Consider the following 18,496-nt stretch of genomic DNA (forward strand, 5'->3'; position numbering starts at 1 on the left):
TTGGGCGGCCTATAAATCCATTAAATGAAATGAAATGAAATGAATTGCAAAAGGCAGCTTTACTGGGAGAAGCATATGTCCTGCAATACCTTTAATAATAGTAAACAATAATATCTGCCTATTCCAGGTTCTTGGGGAGGACTTGATACACGAACAAAAATGTCACATCCAGTTTAAACGACTGGCTGTCTGTGCAACTAATCACAATAATCAATCTTGTGATCAACCAATCAATCAAAAAGTTTTGATTATGTTGCATTATATAAAAAACACTTTCAGTTAAAAGCCATTGGGATGAGCTTTTAATTTTGGAACTAAAGTGTGTGGGGGGCGGGGCGGGGAATAGTCAGGGAGCCTGTATAGTGTAATGATGTCAATCTAAGCTTGGGAAGACAGATTTAGCCACAGAAATTTCAAAGAAAACTTTTTTAAAAAAATTACTCTCTCTTAGTTTAACCCAGTGTTTCTCAACCTTGGCAACTTGAAGATGTCTGGACTTCAACTCCCAGAATTCCCCAGCCAGCATTCGCTGGCTGGGGAATTCTGGGAGTTGAAGTCCAGACATCTTCAAGTTGCCAAGGTTGAGAAACACTGGTTTAACCAATGATTTCATGCTATGAGGGTAAAACAAAAGAAAAGATCTCTATTATGGTGTGCTTTGCTTCTGGAGAATAAACAGAATATCAATCTATAAATAGATTTAATCCTTAGCTGCAGCTCTCACCTGTCAAGTTCCTATATGACTTAGACTTGCTGGTTCTATGATATGTGAGCTAAGTACTTAATTGCATGTATATCAATTGATGAATACTTACAGTTGCCTGAGGATACTTGGAATGTTAAGCATTCAAGTCTAGACTGGGTTGGATTTCCTGTAGCCAGCAGATTTTTAAGTAAAAACCTAGCCCAACTCTCTTAGCTACATAAACTGTTGCCTTACAAATCAACATGTAGGAGATACCAGGAATGCCCATATTGATACATTCTCATTTGCTCTCTTTCTCCCTCCCTCTCTCTCTCCCCTCTCTCTCACCCCACCTCTCTCTCACGCACACAGAGGAAGTGGGGTGGTTTCGCATGCTGCCTGCATCCCATCGATGAAGCTTCACTTATTTGAGTGGCACAGTTTCTGGCATGCCACAGCCCAGTGCCGGTCCACAGACTGAGGATTAGGAACCCCTGGCTTGGAGCAGCCAGTCTCAGAATGTTTCTGGGATCCTGGGGCACATCATGATCCATTCAGGGGATCCACAAAGTAATGTAAGTGAACTTTCTGTTTCTAATTTCTAATGCAATAAATATCAATAGATATAACTCACATGAATCAATTCATGTCCTCAGTTATTTTTAACAATGTAGACAAACATTGTCTTGTGTGCAAAATGTTTGAGAATCAGTGACTTAGAGGTAAATGCGAAAGAAGCCAGGTCAAAAGCAAGCAGGATGCTCTTAATTGCTACCTAATGTTGAGAACTTAATAAAGTCAATATTACTCTAGCTGTAAACAAAGGAATATTAAACAGAAAGCTTTCCAGCAACTTTCTTGTGCAAGATTAAAGAACATCTATCTCAACAGCAGAGGCCTATCATTTTTGGATGGAAAAGCTATGAGGAACTGAAAGAGAGCAATGGAGAATTTAGTGTCAGAGATGCCACAAGGGTATTGTGCATAAAGAAATGGAAAAGTAAATGACATAACATACACTATACCTCAATGACAAGTAAGGAACAGCACCAGTCTACCTCAATATCAGGACATGGTGTTGGCTTATCCTGAATCCCACGTATCAGAGATAAAATACCACTCCGTTTTACATCTACTCTACAAAAACACCAAAAATAAAAGAGGACAACATCAGTGCAGATCAGTGTTTTTCAAACCTGGAAACTTTCAGTTGTATGGGCTTCAATTCCCAGAATTCCTCAGCCAAGAGTTTGAGAACAACAACAACTAGTGTAAATGGTCGGTTCTCACCTGCCACAATGAAACCTCCAAAACTCTACTCACCATCACAGAAGTACGTTTAATTTCATCATTAAAATAAAAATAGATTTCGTCCTAAGCAGACTGCAACCAAGATTCAAAATGAAGACCATTGTTTAGTGTCATCAGATATTCTTGCAATTCTACTAGTTTTGAGTCTTGGATGGAAGAAGACTAATCTGGAATTAATGACATTAAGTAGAATATTGGTGATGGGCAGAAGGGGAATGGAGAAAGAAACGGAAAGATTTAAGCTGAAATCTGATCATTTCCAAAGTCCTGCACTGCTTCTGAGGTTCACCTGCCAATTCCAACCCACTGGCACTGGAATTTCAGGCTAGTTTCTTGCCCTACTGGTGAAGCAAATAAAATTCTGAAGATAGCAGCCAAAATTGGAGTGGTACTGTTATTTCTAAGGTCCTAGATCAGTGTTTCTCAACCTTGGCAACTTGAAGATGTCCGGACTTCAACTCCCAGAATTCCCCAGCCAGCATTCGCTGGCTGGGGAATTCTGGGAGTTGAAGTCCGGACATCTTCAAGTTGCCAAGGTTGAGAAACACTGTCCTAGATTGTTCTGGTTATCCCTACTGGGCTCTAACACTCCCTGATTGGTTGGGCTGCATGACTGTTTTGACAATTTCTGATGAGTCCTGACTTGAAATGTAGGTCCTGTACTTTCCAATGTATGTCATGCAAACTGAGCGAGGGGGAAAATCTTTCATGAATGTGACTCTCATAAGTGTATAGCTCAGGGGAAAATGCCTTAAAGAAACGAAAAGCCATGGAATCTAAAATATTAGGCACCCAGCAGTGTTTTATACACCAGTTGTTTCCTAATCTCGAAAACATCTGTTCATTTTTAGAAGTAAGTCTGAATACGGTTTATTTTACGAGGGGAGTAGACTGCCCCTTTTCAATTTCTTTTTCTTTTCTTTTTCAACCAATCACTGCATTTCTAAATTGATACATTTCTTCCCTTCTTCTTGCATGGATGAAATAATCATCCCTCACCGCAGCATTTATTGTTTAGGGTTAAAAGAAATCTCCTTATGAGAAGTTCCTTTAAGCATGCTTTGGACAGAATATCTTATTTTCACCAAGAATACCAAAGCATTGAATGTACCCCCCCAAAAAGGGAGGGACATTTACCTTGGGCAGAACATTTAGAATGAGAGAAAGTACAATGAAGAAATGTCAAAAAGAGTAAAGTTAACAAAACCTAAATGAAATCAACATATTCTCTGACAAGCTGACAGCCTAACAAGCTAATTACTGCAGTCATAATTAACACCTAGCAAAGCACAGCACCTTGAAGCAACTAGGAACCTGTTAAGCAAGAAGTTACACCTTAAAAGGAGCCCATTAACCTGAGGAGAAACACAGTACTTAGAGGGAATTACTCATAGCTTTAAAAACTTCAGTGAATAATGAACTAAGTATTGCCATACCAAGAAACACTTTATTATACAATCCTGGCATGTAGTGATATTATCACTTAGTACCTCATTGTGTTGCAGATTCCTTTAACTATTCTAACTTGATCACAAGTGGAGATAGGATACTGGGATATCTTTTAATCTCAGAAGATGAAATAAACTCCCATTTGGTCAATCATTTATTAGGAATAACCAAAAGAACTCCAAAAGTAAAGCTTGCATCTGTATGGGATGGAGTGACATTCTGGTTCAGTTTAATTAGCTGTTGCCTAGTAAACTATGAATCCCTGCATTTGCACAGATGCTGGGATTTAATGTTTTTTTTCTAATTTTCTAATTAAGGATATACAAGATGGTCCAATATACAATGACTGAAGAATTTCACATCAGCACTGTTTCAAAACTGATCTGAAAGAATCGCTCTCATGTGAAAAGCTCAAAAGGTAAATAAATAAAATGAAAGAATAAAAGAGCATCTTGGATCTCAGTGAAGATGGTAGAATTTGCTGAGGTGGTCAAATTGACTTGTTTGATTAGAGAAAGGACAACATGTTTATTGCTGATTGGGAAGCCCCTAATAGACCTGTTGTATAAAACAGGGGAAAAAATGACCCTATGGTTTATGGTTCCTAGGATTAAACAGGACAGATTGTCGAAAGAAAAAAGAAATGATGTAACTTTAGAAGTGCTTCAAGGGAAGGAAGGGTAGTCTGAACACGTTTCTGCAAAAGTAGAGCTGATGACTGCAACAGAATCAAAAGCCAACAAATATACCGGCTGTTATCTATGTACAAGGAAAGGACTTGAAATCAACTGCAAATGCTCCAGACAATTGTCCTTTGCAAGGAGACTGCAAAATGGAATCCCTGGTGGGCTTAGAGCTCTGGAATAGCCACCTTGCTCAAACTGTGGTTGGTGACTTTGAAAGGACACTGGAGCCTTCCTTTTCTAATTACTTTCAGTTGCTTTTCTAATTACTTGTTAAGTTGGTATTTCATGTATTAGGAACCTTTGGATCAACATATTCTATAGCACAAGCAAAGTTTTTTTCAATCCTTGGCAAAAAAAAGTTTTAAACAAGTTTAAAGAATTTTAAAAATTGAATGAACAGCAAAAGGCAATTAAAACTTTGATTTAAAAAAGGACTAAGGATTGAGTTAAATTTGAAATAGAATTTGGATTTACCCTTTCTATGGGAATACTTTAGCTTGAATCGTTTTAAAAAATTGAATAAAATAAGACTTTAAAAATTGGACACTAGAGGGAACCAGAAAGAACTAAGGATTGAGATTAAAGAGGAACATTTACATTTTTCTTACAAATGCAGAATGAAGCAAAATATTTTAACATTGGATATATTGAAGGGTATTTTCGACCAATGGATTCAGAAGTTAATTTTAAGACTGTTTGCCTCTACATTGTGTTTAAAAGATGTTATGAAAGTAATAGGTTTTACTAAACATGATTAAGACTGGTTGGAAAGTAGATTTAAAAATGACATGATATAAATGACATGAAAAAGATGCTACATCTTGAATATGTAAAAGAAATCAGCTGGTGTCTTAATAATTAAAAGGGATAGACAAATAAGAAAGTAAGAGTACAATTGAGATGATTTTCCTATATTGGATTTTTTTTAAAAAAATGTATGGCTTGTTTTTTCTTAAAGCTGATTTGAAGAATTTTGTGAGAAAGAATATAGAACAAAATGAAAAGAAATAAACTTCTAAAATATTATTTGGAGGAACTAAAGATCAGAATTGTCAAAAGTAAAAGGAAGGAATATAAAGTCTATTTACTTGGTCAAGGTTAACATAGATACATTGTTATATCTGGTAACCCTTAATGGGTTTTTGCTAACATTGACCAACTGACCAACATGACTTTCAGACTTTGTTTATGGATAAGAGATGGGATATGGCAACAAAAAACCGTTCTCTAGTTGTTACTAAATTGTTTATATGTGTTGAGTTGAAGGAGAAAGTTTTACTGCTCTCAGCCTTAAACACTGAGAATATCATCTGAATCTATTACTACCCTTTTCAGTTTGCCAAAAAGCACCATCTCCAATTATCTTGCATCTAACCAGTTCATGCTTTGTTGGTTTGTATAATCTTTTTTTAAAAGACCAATGAAATGATAGCATGAAACTATAGTAGGTTGAACTTTTATTGCAGAGTGGCTAACCTTTTGCAGTCAAAGGCTGCATTTAAATTTTGTAGATGAATGAAAACTGTTAAATAGGATGGGGTTTGGGGTATTTTCTATTTTTAACAGTTTAGCCTCTCATCTTCTCACAGTAGGAAACTATGTTTCTAAAAATCATGGTGAAAAGAGTCACAGAAAGATGACTCCAGATTGCTCATCTCCTCTATGATATGTGGAAAAAGCCTATGAGCTCTGAACTGAAACTAATGAAAACAAAGCTGATTCATGAAAGGTAGAAACACTCTATGTGAAAATATTCTGATAAGTGATTTGCATTGCTAGTATAAATAGCCAAACAGAATGAGAATGTATTCATAGTATCTGCTTTTAAAGACAGATGAAGATAACTATGCTCAGATGATAAAAAATCATTAAACTTGGATTTCTTTTGAAATGACAGGAGAGGAATAATTTTGTAGATTTTGCTATTATGGAATTTTGTAGATCAGCAATAATTATGGAAAAGGATCTAGTTTTTTCCTACACAATATATTTTATTTCAATATTTGCAAATTCTTCCATATATACTCACCTATAACCCCCCTCCCCTTCCAGAAAAAAATAGAATTGGGATCAAGTTGTCTCTTCATTTTTAAGCCCTATGTTCAAGGAATATTTTTCTCTTGTTGAGCCAACAGTTAAAAAAACCATACAAACTTTCTGAGGATGTTGAATTTTTCAGTGAGATATTTATAATATGTAATATTCAACATGACTTCCATTTTTTAAATTTGTTTTCTTTATTTGAAAGTTTTACATAAATGCTGAACCCTCATAATTGTGACTTTGGGTAGTAAACTACTAAGCCAACAATTTACTGTACTTAACTTAGATGGCACCTAAGTAAAATGACATATATTAACATTCTCCAACCTGGCTAGAAATACTAGGAATTGGAATATCAACAGCTTTAGAAGAAAACAGGTTTTTGAATACTAGTTATATCCTAACTCATCTCCTGCAAATGGAAGTTATCTCTTATTTGCAATGGGATTGTATGAGAATTAAATTTTGATACTGGAAATGGTATGTGTGTGTGGGGGGGGAGAACAATTATTGTTTTTACTGGGACTGCAGGAGTATGAAAGGATAACAGGTGAAGTCTGTGTTTCTTTCCACTGCTAAGACCTTCACATGAATGCTCTAAGGATGTTCCAGTGGAGCAAATTCAGATTCTCAGTCACGTACAATATATATAATGAGCATGAATCAAAAGAAATATAACCTGTCAAGCTTGTAAAATTCAATGAAATACAGTAATTCTTATTTTTTGCACTGCTATTATTGCTTTGTCTAAATAACAATATTCACTGTGAAAAGTTTGGACATTTTAAGGATATTTTAGGATACATTATACATATCCTATTTTTGCAGATGATGTATTTTATGTAAGTATAATACATTTTGACCTACAGGTTGTTCATCCAGCCTATGCGTATCTGTTTTTCATATTCCTGCAGCATAATAAAGTCATGCAAGAGAGCCAGAGGAGGCTGCCGGATTTTGTGGCAGGAAACTCAGTTTTTAATCTTTGGTCAAGTGTGAAATTCTCTGGATGTCCTTGGGAAAGTTACTCAAGCTCATCGGAGTCCTCCTGACAGGTCAAAGGCCACTCCAAACTCCTCAGGGAAAAAGCAACACAGAGAGACAAGTCAAAATGCATGCCTGCAAAATGGATGTCTCGTAGGAAGCTCTATTAGCCATCTTCCTGAATTAGTTGCTGGCACTTGACTTCTACTCTCCACTTTTCAGAAAGTGATCAGATCATGGGTCAATGCAGGAGCTCTATTCAAAGCTAATTAGCACCAACTGACCTTTCTTTGCTTCCTGTGACAATAGCTGCATATATCCCATTGAGAAAATTGGGTTACGGATGGAATTCAAGGATATTTAGATTAATCTGATGGTGTAATTCCTCATTCGCTCCACCACCCAGGGTATATGTCAATCAAAACATATTTGGGGCCATGTAAATTAATAATTAGAATCTGCATGAATATGAAAACTACAAAAGCATAACACATTAGCTATCAATAATTGTTTAACTAAGCACTGTGCATTTCCCCTCCCCCTACCGCCACATCTCTAGGCCAATGCTTTATCTAAAAATACTCTAATGAAGCAGAACCATCCAATTACTTGTTTCTTGGATGAATCTCTTATTAATGATCTTGCAGTGAAGGGGAAAAACATTAATTACTGGACACAGTGGGATCTTTTACATTCTGCTTAGTCTGGACAGCACCAATTAATAGCACAATTATTATCCACTAGTGTGGCAGGTTCACTAAGCAGAACTTCCAGCTGCTGATTGGGTGGGGAAAGTGAGACTGTTTTCCCACTGTGCTGATTCTTCACATGCAAGAGCTATTATGCTGCTAATGTAAGACCTCAATGTGGAAACCTAGATATATGATTTACCTGGTCCACACAAAAATTGATATCAGTACCAATATCTTAATGTCTTACAAAAACTAAAGCTCTTGAAAATATATGGAGAGAAAACAACATTGAGAAAACTAGTTCTGGAGTATTTCATTATTGCAGATATGTCCAGATATTGGGATACTCATATTCCGCATGATCAATAATAACAACCTTAGTTTTCAATTACTCTCTGGAGTTTTTGGCTTAAGAGTCTTCCTAACTATACCTGGAGATGCTGGGATTGAAGATGAACAATTATACATAGAAAATAAGAGTGTTGCTGTTGAGTGGCATGTGCTATTTAGGACAGTTTTTCATAGCCATGTTAATCTATATATCTACTGTCTTTAAGTTGATATAAAAGTATCTCTTAATTGTATATGCCCCATTGCTGACTGCATGAACTTTGCTGTAGTTCAGCAGTAAGTCTGGAAAGTATGCCGTCTTCATAGATTTAATGTGGGGTAGTTCAAGGACAATAACTAGTAAATTCCTCGGGTTCTTTTCTCTGCCCATTGAGCATCTTTAGCAGAAGGGAGCAGAAGGGAAAGGAGCTCCTGTCCATAGAGTATGATGGGCTGGGGTCAGGGAACAAACAAATTATCTTTCCACATCATCTTGCTTACCAGAATTCATTTGTGGATTTTTATTTTGGCCCAAGGATCAATAGGGCAAATAGTCTATTGTGAGATGGGAGATTGATTGTCTTTCATTAAAAAAAATATTGCAACCTATGGGATAGTTTTTACCCATACATAGACTCTCCTGTTTCATACCAGTCTTGTCCTGCTATCCTGGTGTATCTGATTTATTTTTCTTTAGTATTATAGAGATTGAAAGTTCTTGTTGCGTGGCAGAAGGAAGACTGGAACTCATGGCAGGTCTACACCACAGAAGCTATGTGTCCAATTGCTCCTGCAGTCACAAACAAATTTGATGTAAAGGATAGTGCATGACAGAAGCTTGATTTTTAAAAAACGGAATATCAATCTTCCTGGAAATTAGTATTTCCATGTTAAAACACAGAAATCAAGGTTATACAAATCAGGTATGCAGTCTTTTTCTAACCAAGCCAAAGTAAAAGAGGATGCTTAGAAATTGTTTAAGGCACTTAAAATATTTGATTGTAAATGTGTTAACAGCAACCAGAATTGTATTTGCAAAAAACTGGAAAAATGAAACAATACCAAAAGAGGAAGAAATCATTCGAAAAATAATGGACTGTGCCGAAATGAGTAAATTGACATTTGAAATTAGAGAGCAAGAGGATGAACAATTTTATAAGATATGGGACTTGTTTTATCAATGGCTAAGGGAAAAAAAACAAAATCTTGGAAATGAAAAATGATACACTTATGCCTTAATTGGAAAAAGTAAATGATGATATAATTATGCTGTGAAATAATTCAACAATGATATAAGGAAGTACTAATATAAGGTCTGGTGATATAATGTATAAGGTTAAGAACTTACTATAATGATATTTCGCTGCTGATAAGGCAATTCTAATAGGGGAACAAATGAAAACTGGTATATATAGGCAGCGATGCCTTGTTGAACAATGAAGGAGTAAGATCTCTGTTTGAAGGTATGAAATGCAAGGTTAACAATGAATAGAAGTATACTCTCTGGGGGAAAACAATGTTAATGTTAACTGAATATATATTGTAGAAGGAAAATGAGGCCTTTAGTTACATTAGAGGAAATATCTGAGATGGTAAATATTATTTGAAGATGTAGATGTTAAAACAACCGTAATCAAACGACATGCTGCATGCGATGATGGTTTCCCCCCCCCTTTTTGGACTTTTTGTGTCCTTTTTGGCCTCCCCCCTTCCCCTCACCCTTTTCTTTCCTTGTTCTACTTTGGTTTTTTTTTTTTTTTTTAAACCCTAGCTTATTGTGGTGCTTATTAAATATACAACAGAGAGATATGGGATGTATAAACTTAGTAGGGATGCACCTGTGATCAAACGACATATTGTATGTGAAGATGGGTTTCCCCCCCCCTTTTTTTTCCTTTTTGTTTCCATCTCCTCCCTTTCCCATTGTTGTTTGTGTAATGAAAAATAAAAAATAAAATAATAATAATAAAAAAAAGAAATTGTTTAAGGGGAAATATGCTCACAACAGATGTAAGAACCAGTACCCTCTGTCATCTAAATGTTATAAATTATGGTAAGACTTGTCAGGAGAAGAGGGATAACATATTGAGCCATGGTTGCACAGTAGTTAGAATGCAGTACTGCAGGATAATTTTCCTGACTGCCAACTGTTGACTCTTTAAACCACTTAGAGAGGGCTTTAAAGCACCGTGAAGCCATATATAAGCCTAAGTACTAGTGCTAAAACAGTGGAACAAAAGTTATTTACTGTAGTTGCTTTTGCAGGAAGCTAAGGATGAGATGGAGGTGGTGTCATTGAGAACATATCCCTCAAAACCAATTAACAAATCATATTTGGGTCATAGTTCAAGAAATGTAATGATGAGCTGTAATAAGCATGCATTTTGAACAAATACAAAATGTGCAGTTAGTTTCAGGATATATACATTCCTTGGACTGCAGATATCTCAATTAGGAGTATTGTCATAAGAGAGAGAGAGTATATGAACGAGATCAGCCGCTAAGATATCACTCATATATCTACTGTTAACAAATGTTGAATAATAGGATATATTATACAAGACCTTGTCCTGATCTTTATGGAATATTCAGTTATGAAATGTGACTATTTTACATACTGTAAGTTTGTAATTTAAAAGGAGCAACCCACCCACTTGCTTTTCAATGAACAGATATTGATGTTTGCTTTATATATATAAACAATATGTCCATGTCGCTGGTAGTTTTAATCACTTTATATCAGTGTTTCTCAACCTTGGCGACTTTAAGTCCTGTGGACTTCAACTCTCAGAATCCCCCAGACAGCTGTGCTGTCTGGGGGATTCTGGGAGTTGAAGTCCACAGGACTTAAAGTCGCCAAGGTTGAGAAACACTGCTTTATATGTTATAAATTTGTTTCATAAATAGCTTAACTGATATGCTGTCTTTTACATGAAAATGTGTTTTAAATGAATTCATTTCCTTACGAGGTTATATATAATTACTGGAAAGGACTATTATAGAACATTGTGTATTGAACTATATGGAAGTGAAGGAACAGGAAAAAAAGATACTTTAAGAAGAATTGGACAACAATCGTCATGAGACGATTTACCCCCAAGATTTCCATAATCATCTGTAGAACTATATGTTGCATCTGCTTATTTCTTTTGCACATATCTCAATTCCCAGAACATTTAACCTGCATTTTGAACTCATTTTTAAGAGAAAATAAAGTGTTGTCCTTGGCTCAATTTAGACCAATGTAAATTTCTATCCATCATAGGTGGAAATGCAAGGTAAGATGACTAGTTTCATTTGCTGAACTTTAGCCCCTGGATTGTAATCCTAACTGTATTCTTATCAATGCACGATTTTTAGCATTCCCAGTCAAAAGACAGTTATACAGTTTCACTTTTATGCAGAGATATTGACAGAAGAAAAATGATAAAAGAAGTAGGGAAAAAGCCTAAGTAGATGGAAGACAACATTGCTTAAATGTAAAATTCTGTTAAGTCAGGCAGACAAATTCTAACATGAAGTATTTTCTTCACTCTTGATGAAACCAGTGAGCCTAAAATTTATGAATACTCAGATATTCATTTTGTCTTGTACTTTGTGGGGAAAAAAGTTTTATATATAATTAAAATTTTGTACTTTAAAAAAACCCAGGACAATAATTTCAATATGGTTACCATTAGAATTTATACCAATGAATTGTTTGAAGGTAATTCACTCAGCATCCCAATATCAAATTTATCTTGCAAAACAAAGATATATAAGTAGTAGCAATTTGAAAACTCATCTCCCCTTAAAACATTATTTGCTATTCAATTTATAAAACTTACAAGTAACATAAGACTCCGGTGAGGATCAAACTTGGAAAATGTTGACTGAGTGAAGACTGAACTTGCTGTGACTTAGGGTCATCTCTAATTAGGCAGTTTGAAGCAGGCCCAGGCATAAAGTGATGATAACAGTGAACAGCAATGCCACTTAAGATAGTTAATTGTCCTTAGGTGCTATCTTGTCCTTTAACTCAGCCTACTGTTGCTGAATGCAGAAAGAGTGTTTGAAATCACTTGAAGGCTGTAAGTGTCTCTCTATCTAAATAATATGTACTTAAGGAATGAGCATGCCATTGAAGTGCTTTCAGTTCTACTGATTTAGACAAATAATCTGCAGAAGCTGTAGGACTAAAGGATGATGATGTACTGTATATACTCGAGTATAAGCCTAGTTTTTCAGCCCACTTTTTGGGCTGAAAAAAGCCGCCTCGGCTTATACTCGAGTCATTGAAAAATTTGCCCGAAATGGAGGAGAAAAAGGGGTGGGGCCATGCCACTGGGTGACACTTGTGAATGGCCCAGTGCCCCTGTGAGTTTCCCCTCCCTCTGTGTCAGTTTGCCGCGCAGCGCGCACCGCACCATCCCCCCTCCTCACGTTCTAATGTAATGCAGGGCTGTCTTACGATTCCCCTTCCTCCCCCTCCTGCCGCTCTGCAACGATGTCCCACCTCCTCCTTGTTATGGCAAGCAGCCACATAGCGATGTCCCACCTCCTCTGGTACAGTGATCCAATGATAGGAATCACTGTGCCGTGTGTCATAGGAGGCGGGACATCGCTCCCGCAGCTGCACGGGACATCATCATCACAGCGGGACATCAGCATCATGAGGTGAGTGAAGTATTTCATTGAATACACCGCTAGTTTACTGTTTTTCTTTGAAATAAATATTCAAAAACATTATTGGTATCTATTTTTATTTTTGAAATTTACCGGTAGCTGCTGCATTTCCCACCCTAGGCTTATACTCGAGTCAATAACTTTTCCAGTTTTTTGTGGTAAAATTAGGTGCCTCGGCTTATATTCGGGTCGGCCTATACTCGAGTATATACGGTAAGTACTCATATGGAGAGGCAATAAGGTGCCATTTGCTCAAACTCTTGATTTTCCCAGGTTGAACGGAAAAAAATCGAAAGACAGATCGTCATGTAATATATTAAGCTTCTTCCAGCAGTTGGGAACTCTGATTAGCAGGATTCCTCACTTGGGTGTGATTACTCAGCTGCATTGCTCCATTCAAAGGTTACAGGTTGGAAAGGACAATAGAAAAGTGGTGGTAATCATGCTGTCTTTTGCTTCCTCATATATGAACATTGGTAAATTGGAACTGTGGATCAGGGAGGTCTACTGCTATTCTTATTCTATGCCTTCTATCCAGATATGGGTTTTAAATAGGAAATGTATAAATTCAGGATCATTGCAACATGCTATTATCTTGGGGATGGGCCTTGCTTAATATTGTAATCACAATCCTCTTATCTTTTCTCACCCAAATTTACTTCCAGTTAATTCCAGCTCATTTCAGGCTACCAAACAAAATTCAGACTTTTTACATATTATTTGCATTTAATGGAATACTCCTCCAATATTTATCTTGTGGTCAGCTTTCAATTCTACCAAGAATAGTCATAATAAATATTTTTATTATCCCACAAACTTTCCTAATTGATATGTTTTCATATCTGGTTATTTCTTTTTCATTCTCAGAAGTTTTTAAAATATATTAAACTAAAACCTGCTTCATAATGTTTTCCCTGACAAAACAAAGCAAAACTCCCAGTGGTGGGATCCTCCTGGTTTAACAACTGGTTCGGTGATTGCACGATTTGCTGTGTGTGTGTGTGTGCAGTTTGAAGAAATCTTCACTTCTGGATATCTTCGGAGGAGTAACACAGTTGATTCGCACGGCAATCTGCTCTGCCGCGCAAATCAGCTGAGAAGATAAAGGTAGGAAAATAGCGCGGGCGAGCTGGTGGGCCCATCTGATCGTTGGGCCGAAACAGTTCACTCCCAGCTGATCGTTGAGCTACTGGTCCCACCCATGAAAACACCTAAATTCAGAATGAATCTTGAAAGATGCATGTACATATCGAGTTTCGAGTTTTGAGTTTAATAAAATTTGTATGCCACCCACTCCCATTGGGACTCTGAGTGGGTCACAACAAGACAAAAGACTCATTTAAAATTTGAGAATAAAAAATACAATTAAAAGTCCACATCATCCATTCCATCTAAGCGGGGCTGAACAGCCAGGTCTTGACGGCTTTACGGAAGGCCGGGAGAGTGGTAAGGGTCCGGATCTCTAAGGGTAGATCGTTCCACAGGGCCAGTGCAGCAACAAAGAAGGCCCTCCCCTGGGGGGCCGCCAGCCGGCATTGTCCGGTTGACGGCACCCGGAGGAGGCCCAACCTGTGCGATCTTGTTGGTCATTGGGAGGTAAGTGGCAGGAGGGGGTCTCTCAGGTAGCCAGGTCCTAAACCATGTAGGGCTTTAAAAGTAACGACTAGCACCTTGAAGCGCGTCCGGAGACCAATGGGGAGCCAGTGCAGCTCGCGAAGGATAGGTGTAACATGGGTGTATCTAGGTACACCCCATATCACTCGCGCGGCTGCATTCTGGACCAATTGTAATCTTCGAACACTCTTCAGGGGCAGCCCCATGTAGAGCACGTTATAGTAATCCAATCCCTTTAAAACGAACTAAAGTAAAAAAATGGAGAAAATATCTCCTCCTTATGTAGCACATTTGAATTTATAGAGTAACTGGACACAGAATGTCTTGCAAGAAACAGTGTGTGGTGTGGTCTGTAAAAAAAAAAAAGAGGAATATATTTGGCAAACAGTACCCAGATGGCTTGAGAAAAAGAGTCATCTGAGATTTACTCAGTCTCAATTGTTATGGATCAATCTTGTATTACTTGCAAACATTGTATTGTAAGACGAGTATTTATCCAAATAAAATTTGGATAGGAATGGTAACCTAGGTAATATTTTAGCACAGTTTATGATGAGTCTAATTAATCATGAAGATTAAGTTTGAAATTAATATTTGTTAGCTATTTGTTGTGTATTTCCATATGTGGAAAGCTTCTACCACAGTTGCTTCATTCATAGCTTTTGCCTGCTTCTTATAACAACTGGCCTATTTATAAGATAGTATTCAACCAAACTATTATATTCTTATTTCCATATCATTTATTACTTTTACTTGATTCTATTTCCCATGAAATGCATAGCATAGTATGCATTCTTTTGGAAACTTTGCTTTCAAAATGTCTAAATAATTGTTTCAACATTATACTGGTAGTGCTCAGCTTACAAATGTAATAGAGACTGCCAATTACATTTGTAAACCAAATAATCTGTTAATGAGATCACATTAATTGAATGTGATCCCTTCCTGATTTACCTAATTCATTCGGTAATTGAATGCTCATGTCATTAAGTGAACATGAAGTATTTCAGGGTAGGAAAGTGCTCCTTAGTGCTTAATGCTTCTGACCACCTACTGCCCTCTGACCCACTGAGATATCTCATGCTCCCCCACCACTATCGGGTCTCCCTAGGTACTTACCTTTTTTTTAAAAATGTGTAAATATGTTTTATTTTCATTTCATTTCGTACAGTCACATATATACTGTGCATAACCGGGGCCCTATAACATTAAACAATAAACACAGCCATTCCTCTTGACAACAATACCCCCCAAAATACAAACCCAATATACAACTTTGACCCACCATACACCCTTTCTTTCGCCCCCCTCCAACTTTCGTTCTTCCCTCCAACATTCCCCTACCCTACTTCCCCTCCCCCTCTATCACTCCTCTCTCCCAATACACTCCCTCCCTTCCTTCTCACCCTCCCTCCAATCCTCTCTCCCGCCCTCTCTACCCCTCTTTCTTCTTTCCCTCTACTCCTCCCTTCGGTGTATTTCTACTGTCTATCAATATATTCAGCTTGTCCTATTTTTACACTAGAATTAAAGAGCAACAGTATACAAGTGCAATCGTGTTACTTTAAAATCTAACACATACTATATTTCCCCCCTCCCCCCTCCCCCCTAAGACCCCACCTCCCTTCCCCCCCCCCCGACTTCCCAGAGCCCGTACACGGTATAGCTTTTTAACAAACACAGTCTAAAATAAATTAAAACAAAGGACTAGGTACTTATCTTTTGAAGAACCTGATGATCAAGCAACCTCTCTGCCACGGTTTCTTTGCCTGCATCCTTGCAGGCTCCGGTCATATTTGCAAAACATTTTTGGTGTAAAAAATGGAGGCCGGGAGTGGTGCACACGCCCCTCCCAGCTTCTATTCTTCATGCCAAAAGCTTTCTGCAAATATGACTGGAGCTTGCCGAGACACAGGGAAAAAAACAAACCAACCCCATGACAAAGAGTCTGAAAAGGATACAACTAGATAAATATTTGCAAGGTAAGTGAGATCTAGTGGGAGGGGGGGGGATAGGCAGGGTGAATGTTGCAATGCCTCTGCAGTTGTTCATAAGGGTGAATTACTGCATGATGCTGCAACATTCATAACCTCGGGACTGTGTTGTAAGTACTTTGGGAGGGTGATGTTGTCACTTTGAATCTGGAGGAGGCATATTGACCAGCTCCGACACCCCCTGGGGAATGCTGAACTGAGGAACCAGAGCAATTGGACTGTACCTGCCAGCTCAGAACAACTCCTGGAGAACCCCAGGTCTCCGCCCCGTGGCGCATGGTCAACCACCAGCCGTGAAGCAGATGGGCAGGAACCGTCCCTACTAAGCCAAGAGATCAAGGGACGATCGTCCAACTTGAGCTGTGAACACGTAGCTGCGTCCGAAGCCGTCCCGCGAAGAAATGGCATCTCAGGAGTCGAAGGAACCAGGCCGGAGCTTGACTTGCGGGCTGAGGAGCTCCAGAAGGTTCCTTCCCAAGCAGTCAGAGGAATAGTAGGCTCGATCACACTGGCCAAGTTCCTAGGGGCAAGTGATCTGGGCAGGTCAAGTAGGAGACTGGCGCGCCCCGCCTACCTGAAAGACTACATCACCTATGTAGGCCGGGGATTGGACATTGTTCATTCTAGGAGGGGAGGGGTGTTATATACGGATGTACGTTGTTAAATTTACATGTTTTCACATGCTCACTGGGGATTGGTTGCCCAAACCCCGGGAATTTTAAACTACTGTCATTGGCCGGCTGGTCTGCTGGAGCTCCTTAAAAGGCGAGCTCCAGTAGCCCAGCTGGCTGAGTGCAGTCACTTACTCTTGCAATAAAAAGTGTTGAAACTCACTCGCGCCTCTCACCTGCTGCTTCTCGCCGATTTAACAATAATAATAGAGCAAACATTAGAATATTGAATCAAAATGTTGACCTTTATTTCAATTGGCAGGACATGTGATGCCTCTCATATATATTGGGGTGTATGAATACACTTCCCTTCAACTCTTTTCCAATCCACCAGAGATAAAGGGTGAACTGGTGTGAATGCTTAAAGCAACACAGCTCAATCTGAGCTGACAGGTTGGGCCTCCTTGGCTTGAGAAAGTTACTTGGCCTCTCAATGTAATTAATTTTAAGGGCACCTTGGAGGAAACCCTATCAATTGTGTGATTTCATGCTGATTTGTTTTCTCAGTGGGAGCTGCTGTTTCTTATTGGGTGGCTGAATGTGAGATAAGCAAATTCATGTCACTAGTGAAGGAGGGTGAAACTTCAAGGCATAACTAAAGTTAAGGGGAAACAGCAGAGCATCTCTGTAGAAGGGATTTTCAGGCAAAGGGGGAATCTGGACTGAATTTGAGTGGCACAGTGTGACCCACAGGAACCTTAAGTCAAATCAACAACAGTTAAATTGAATTTCACACTCGCGGTGCATCTGCTAAACTTTTCAATGCACTTTCGTATGACACTATTATTCAACCCACACTAGAACACTGATGCCTTCTTCCTGAGACCAGAAACAAACATTAATACAGGTTCATCCTGTCTTATTTCCCGTTCCCCCTAATGCGAGGCCAAAAGCATTACCACTTAGGGGTACTTTGGGGTAAGATGAATTTGGGAAATTTGGGGAAAAGTTAATGGAACATTATTTGGCAGTACATTAAACTATGGGAAATGGTTCTGGAAGAATCTAACTGGCAAATTGGATATGCCACTCCAAATGCAATTTAATCAGTATAGAAAGCTGTAATTAACCTATTATCTCCTATAATCTCTGTGCACTGCTTTTATTAAAGAGTATATGATTGCATTGGCCTTTTTAGCTACTATATCACATTGCTTGCTTATGTCCATCTGGTGGTTCATTAGCATTCTAGATTTCTCCATAATGCGTTGCTGCCAAGCCAGGCCTCCCTATTCCTATATCTTTGCATTTTATTTATTCTATCTTGTTGTAGGACTTTATACTTGTCATAGTTGAACGACATTCTGGTCATATTTTCAAGTACAATTTTGAATTGTGTCTTTTTTCCCCTTTATAGATTTCATCCCTATCC

Source organism: Thamnophis sirtalis, unplaced genomic scaffold (assembly GCF_051295495.1).
Source record: "Thamnophis sirtalis isolate CommonGarterSnake01/CBP01778 unplaced genomic scaffold, rThaSir2_p1.2 scaffold_11, whole genome shotgun sequence".
NCBI classification, from domain to species: Eukaryota; Metazoa; Chordata; class Lepidosauria; order Squamata; family Natricidae; genus Thamnophis; species Thamnophis sirtalis.